This window comes from Pseudonaja textilis, chromosome 1 (assembly GCF_049901715.1).
Source record: "Pseudonaja textilis isolate UNSWEBS1 chromosome 1, rPseTex1.2, whole genome shotgun sequence".
In the NCBI taxonomy this organism is placed as follows: Eukaryota; Metazoa; Chordata; class Lepidosauria; order Squamata; family Elapidae; genus Pseudonaja; species Pseudonaja textilis.
Window position 1 is genome coordinate 33,163,491 of NC_141990.1, and position 7,016 is coordinate 33,170,506.

At 43.3% G+C, this 7,016-nt stretch overlaps 1 protein-coding gene across 1 annotated transcript in view; it reads right to left on the minus strand.

The window, feature by feature from the left end:
- Positions 1-4,892, minus strand: part of SPTBN1 (spectrin beta, non-erythrocytic 1) — a 185,120-nt gene extending 180,228 nt beyond the window's left edge. The window contains exon 1 of the mRNA XM_026696031.2: positions 4,504-4,892. The gene's annotated coding sequence lies outside the window, so the exon portion shown is untranslated. The remainder of the gene's footprint in view (positions 1-4,503) is intronic.
- Between the last annotated feature and the right edge of the window lie 2,124 nt (positions 4,893-7,016).

The window sequence follows — 7,016 nt, forward strand, 5'->3', positions numbered from 1 at the left end:
TAACTGACCAGACAAGTCTGTCACTGATTCAGTAATTGTCATTTTAAATTTCCCTAACGCTTCAGAACATGCTGTCCTGTGGCACTGTAGACAATTAAAATGGCCTACTTGCCATTGCAAATCCCGGTGATGTAGCATCCAGTGAAGTCTGGAAGGGGAAACAAACCAGTTATAGCCCCCTAGTGCCAGACAGCATTCCTATGGGAAAGCAAGCTTGCACTTGAAACTATGGTTAAATCTTTCTACATTGCAGAAAGGCATCCAAAAGGCTGATTTTCTAACAGGGTAGTTGTAAGGATGACTGACTGAGATAAGATGTGTGAAGTGACAGTTCTTCATTCCCCAAAATTAGAAAAAATTATGTCTCTGAACTAGAAACAGAGTTATTTACTAGATTCAGATCCCAAAGTTAGAAGACTACATGAAAATCATGCCATTTCATCAAGAAGGTGCCCAAGTTTGCAGATTTGCAAGTGGAATGTCATCTATTCTTATCACAAAGACCACTTTCGTAAACTTGGCTCTCAGCTCCTGGTTGTTCTGTTGATGTTGGACCCAGTGAATACATGCAGCCCAATTAAGCAAAATTAAATAATGTAAGTTTCTTGGCTCATACCACTTTAAGCCAGCTAATAACACAGGAGTAAAAGGGTGAGGTTTCTTTCAGCTGCACAGTTACAGTCACCATCCTGACTTCCTTTACACTTTCTTCTGGATGCCCTTTTGTGTGCATTTATATATTTGTTTAAAACAAATATATCAGAAATTAGTTCAAATCAGCTTTTCTTCTGCTTAAAGCACAAGAAAGCTTGCAAAAACGCAGTTTCTCCATTTGAAATGGAACAGTACGTAAAAAGCTTTGTGACTATGTTCTGCTCTACTTATTAATCCTCCAACCTTTCTTTTCTTAAGCCAAACACTGACAGTCCTTGGTAACTGCTACTGACACCACAGGCTTGGCTCTCTCACCCTTGAGGCATCACAGTAGATATAAGTGTTTTTCTCAGGTGGGAATTGGCACCTGGTTTCTTAAACAAAATGCTTGATATACCCAATAACACAGTTATGCTGAAACCACTCCTTAAATTAAAATCACACACCACATATCAACCTAAGCCATTTTTAAATCTATGTAGCCTTTATTTCCAACATCTGTATGAGTTCACATGATATACTATGCTAACGAAAAACTAATTAAGACCACCAGAACTGCAAATCGATGTTTTGTATCAACTTTTAATAGAGAAACTATGAGCACTGCTTATGAAGAAAGGACTGCCACACTGAGCAAGATAACAAATCAATACAGCACTGTGTTTTAACTGCCGCAGTGACCAAAGACCCTTACAAAGTTCAAGGAAAAGACATAATGGAGGTTCTTCCTACTTCAGGAAATAGGTAACTCTTCAGACTCATTGATTCCAGCAATCACAGCATTCAATGATAGCCATTGCTATCTCTCAGTCTTTTAAGGATTATCTATGTCAAATATCTTTAAAAAAAAATCATAAAAGGCTATTCTCCCCCCCACACACACATTTCCTGAGTTGTCTTGTGCATTCATTATTTATGATACTGAACAATCTCACAATAAAAACATGCATGTTTAATCCCGAAACATATAGGAGTCCTCATTTGAGTACATTGCAAACAACCAAATTTAACAGCTTATTTTTTTCATCTACAGTATATCTAAAATACTTCTCCAACCTGGTGTCCTTTATTTAGATTTAGGTTCCCACAACTTCCATCCAGTATTGATCATAATGACTGGAATTGATGATAATGTATGTAGAAAAGCTGATAGGGCAAACTCACTAGCTCCTGGAATAAGAGAAATTTTAAATGAGGATCAGGGAATTTTGGGAGTTAATTTCTAACTTATTTGAAAAGCATCAGTTTGGAAGACTAAATTCAATGACTATTTCAGTGATATAGGGTTTTCTCGTCTCCCTAGTCCACAGAATGGCTTTGAAAAATGATAGCAAAGTCATTCCTCCAATGATAAACAAGATAGATAGATAGATAGATAGATAGATAGATAGATAGATAGATAGATAGATAGATAGATAGATAGATAGATAGATAGATAGATAGATAGAGATAGAGATAGAGATACAGATATAGATAAAATGCTGAAATGCACTGTGTAATTTTTTCCACAAGTTTTTATCCTTATTTAATGTGAAGGTATCACATACATGTAAAAAATGCAAAAAAATATCATTGTAGGTTTGAAACTACTGTCATCACAAACTATTTACAAATAATAAACTGAAAAAATATAAGAAAGCACATGGAGATATTTATGCAAGACATAATAATGACCATCAAGTTGGAATTTTTCAACAAGTAGAAAATTAATGCTGGACTAGGCAAAGGATGGATGGGTTCCCACCTTGTGCTAAGTCATAACATGATTTATTTGGGTTTGGCATAACATCATGTACAAATCCAGCCATTGCATCTTGTAATCCATGGTTTATGGTTTAAGCTTGATAACCCAACTGTGACTTATCCAACAAACTATGATTAAAATAAGCTTAGTTTCAGATGAAATCAGAGGCAATATACCAGCTGTTAAGGTACATGAGCCAGAGAAATATTGCCCTTATATTATGGTTGTGGTGAGTTATTTAGGCATCTGATCAGCAGAATGAGGATCTAGATGGGCTTTTAGTTGGTCCAGCAAAACTCTTTTTGGTTACATTTATGAAAATGTCATGTAAAAAAATCATAAAGCCATCCACCATTTGAAGTTTTCCATAGAAAGAAACAGCATTGTGACTAGTAAATAACAGAGCAAAGTTAATCAGACACCTCCTTTCCAATAAAGGAGACTTTTACCCATGACAACTAGCTTTTATTTTATTCCTCCTTCAGCTTTGGATCCAGCAGGCTAGAGAACCACCCAGTCCAGATGAAATGTGTCGCACTATTTCTCACCATCTCTTCCTACTATCCCTAAAGGAACTCCTCCCAATGCCCACTACTTTTGTAGTTATCTGATTAATGCGTTCCTGCTGTAGGCTGGACTCCACCTAACTGCATTAGAGCTGCAGGACCGCAATCCCATTATTCCACTCTGCCAAAGTAGGGGGGGGGGGAAAGAGTATAAAATATAGGAAGCTGAGGGAGGGGGGAAGTAAGCATTCCAAGGGTCCCTATAGAGATATCTGCATGAATTGGGGAGAGGGCGTTGGAAGAGGTTTCCAGTAATAAAGCATTGCTGAGCCTGTCCTTCCTTGCTGGCCAAGAAAAGAGGGAGGAAAAATTGGACAGGCTTCCTTAGGGTGGGGCTCTGATAAAGCGCAAGGGACACCAATTCATGCAAAATGTATTCTGGAAAGCAAAGCAAAGAGTTATCAGTGCTTCCTGCATTGTGCTGCATTATTTTTCCCTGAACAGAAAGGGAGGGTGGGCGGAAGGATGAGAAAAATAACATGAAAACAGTAAAATAATTTCCAGCACCACTGATTCCCACATACATATTCTTCCTCTCCTGAGGCACCCTCATGCTTCTGAGAATAATAAACAATCTCCAAAGGGAGAAGAAGCCAACAGCTAAGAAGGTGGGGGGACAGTATCTTCAAATATTATGTCGCTGTATAATTAAATAAATCCAATTATTAAATGAGAAGAGGGTCTGGGAAAGGGGCTGTTCAGTGTTTACGATTATTACTGCTGTCACTGTGTTATTCTCACCATGACCAAAAGGGAAAAGGGGGTTAGTATTAATCTCTTTTCTAGAGCATTTCCATTTACAGAAACCTGTTGATGTATTATTGGGAAGGGGTGGGGTAGTAGACAGGAGGAGAGTGAGTGTCTCCTCCAAAGCACTTGATGGGAAGAGATGGAGGACAGCAAAAGGGTTGGAAAGGGGGAGACCTGCGAAGAGCGACCACGCCTGTTTTTGCAACCCACCGACGTTTAAGAAACCAGCAACCTGATTTGAGCCCTCCAGGTTACTTGTAGTTGCCATTTCACGTCATTATATTCTTGCTTAATATCAGCCACCCACCCCGGCGGGCTCTCTGCCGCCCGCCCACCCGATCCTCATAGGACTTCAGTCAGGAACTCTTTCGAAAACCAGATTTCAGTTTCAATGATCGCGGGGAGGGGGTCGGTGGGGGGGACGGGACGGACAATCCTCATCTTGCAGCTATGCGATGATGGAACCGCTTTCTTTGTAGAGAGAAAATCCCCCAGCACTGGCTAAGGGAGGGCAAAAGCTCCCGGATCTCTGCTCGGGTCCCTGCAGAAGAGAATCCATCTATTTACGAACGCCGCAGTGCCGCCACTACCAGCCCCTCGGGCCAATTCTCCTCTCCCGCAGCTCCATCAAACCCTGGCACAAGCAACAACGCCAAGCGCCTCGTCCCCTGATCTCCGTCGCCCGTCGCCCCCGAGAGGGATCAGGTCGAGACGAAATCCCCACGCGCCCCCTCCGCACCCCCAAACAAACCATCCTCAGATCCCTCTCCCCCGAAGCGAAATAGCTACCTCGTCTGAAGTGATGTCGGGGGGCGGGTGAAGGTGGAGTGTAGGATCCGCTCTCCTTCGTCCTTGTATGCAATGCGGTGCGCTCCCTTTCTCAGCAGTGACGGAGGAGGAGGAGGAGGAGGTGGGATGGGTGCGTGACGATGCAGCAACAGAAGCAGCGGTAATCTCGGTAGCTGCAGCTGGGAAACGGAGCTGGGGCGAGGGGCGGGGGTGGCGGACCGGTCGAGTTCGAGGAGAAGCAGCTGTAAGCGGCCGTGGGGACAGGGAGCAGCTCCGCAGCAGTCGAGAGCAGGGGATGGAAGCGGAGACGGGGAGTGGACCTCAGCGAGCCGCAGCCAGTCAGCCGGCCTGCCCCCTCCGATAACCGCCCGCACAGCAACAGCTGCACTGACGGGGGAGGGGGAGAGAGCGAGGAGGGCGGGGATAGAGCGTTCGTACACAGCCGCGCGCCCCCTTCGCAGACACAAACGCACACACCAAACGCGCGCGCACGCGCGCTGCTGTACAGCGCAAGGGCCCCTGAGGGCAGTCCAGCGCAGGGAAGGCAGGGAGAAAGGAAAGAGGGTTGGCAGCGTCAGCGGTGGCAGCAGATTATCCTCCGCCGCTTTTCTGATATGTCCTCTGCATCGGACAGACCCACCCCAAATCGTGACATCCGGGTGACTTGGGCCTGCATCAACGGCGGTCGCCCCAAAGCCCGTCGGCCGGTTCTCTCTCACGCATATAGACAGTTGCCCTTTTCATCCTATCTGCCCTATCCAAACGGAACAGATTTGCGGCGATGCCGTATAAGATGGACGTTTTTGAAGTTTGGTGTTGGAAAAAGATTCCTGAGAATACTGTGGACCGACAGCCAAGTAAACAAATTGATGGATCCTCAAACAAATCGCCTCAGAGTTCTCCCTGAAATAGCCAGGTTCATATTACCTTACTTCAGACACATTATGCGGAGAGCCAGTGCTCTGCAAAAGGCTGTAATGCTGGGAAATGTGGAAGGAAAGAGAAGAGGAGGACAACCAGCAGCAGGGTGGCTAGAATCGATTACAATAGTTGTGTAAGAAGAATTGAAGGAGTTGGTTAGGAACAGATAATCTGGACTGGAGAATGTATGGTCACATGGAGTCAACAACATCTTGATGACATGTAATCATCTTTGTTCTCATCAAGGGCAGTGGTGGTATTCGACCGGTTCTGCCCAGTTTTGGAGAACCAGTAGCAGCGATGAGCAGTGGAGACCGAACCGGTTCTCTTCGCTGCTCTGTGGTTGGCTCATCCAGGCTCCCATACTCACTTTTATGGCCAGAATTCAAAGTGCAGCTGCTTTGCGCGGCGCAGAATAGTGTCGTGCAGGCTTGCAGGAGGCAAGTTAGAACACCTCTGCGCCTGCACAAAGTGTGCGTTTGGCGCGCGCGTGCATGCAAAGTGTGTGCATGTGTGCAAAGTGCGGCCACCAAGCCACGCCCACCGAACTGGTGGCAACTTTATTTGAATACCACCACTGATCAAGGGGCCTTATTTGATCACAGGTGGACTCATTGAAATCTCTGGGCTGTTAGATATCTTAAATTTTTATTAGATTGTTATCATCTGTTTCTCTAGAAATACTAAAGATATTGTGCTTGATCATACATTGATTTGATTTCATGTAAGGTAGCTTCCACTTCATAATCCACTGCAAATATATCTGGAAGCAACCCTTCCTAAATTCAACAGGCTTGATTGACATCTCCATTCCTTTCACTCTCCTTCTGAAAACTGCAACTGGTTTCCTAGTTATAATTGGCACTCCCCCCCCTTAATTGTTAAGAGTTAACTACGAGAAAGAAATGGAGCAGATAGGAGGAAAATTAATAGGACTTCAAAATGCTTTGGATTCAATTATACAAAGGGCTATCAGAGCATTCAAGCAGCAGCCTTGCAATTCCAGGAAGATGTAGTTGCTTTAAAGAATGGTAGACAGAAACTATATTCTCTGCCTCTCTCATACACATGTACATTCTGTACTTTCTGACTACCTATACAACTTTAGACTGAAGTATCACTCAGCCATCACTGAAGATATGTAAAACCTGCTTACAGTTATGTTATTGATGGATGATTCAAAAAGATGTTCTAAAAAATTATTGGTGCAATAATAATGATCTAACATGAAGTTAGATGATGCTAAGGATTTTCTGATGTAATGTACAAAACTATAGTTTGCTGAAGAAACTGCAGTTGGTGAGTTAAAATAATGTGTCATAAACTCTGTTTTTCTAATATAAATTCCCCATAAATAGGGCAAAGCCATCTCTTATTGAATCAGAAACAACTTATGGATATAAAATTAAGCATTTTAATAATCACTGTGCAGTCATCTTTCCTCTTGGAACAGAGAACTTATGAAAAAAACCTAATAGAGAAGCTGCTGACTGGCTTTGTATATCACCTGTGGAGAGCTTTTATGATTCACTGCTGCTTATAACACAATCTGAATGGTCCCAGTAGTATGTGTCTCCTTCAGGGTTCCTGCC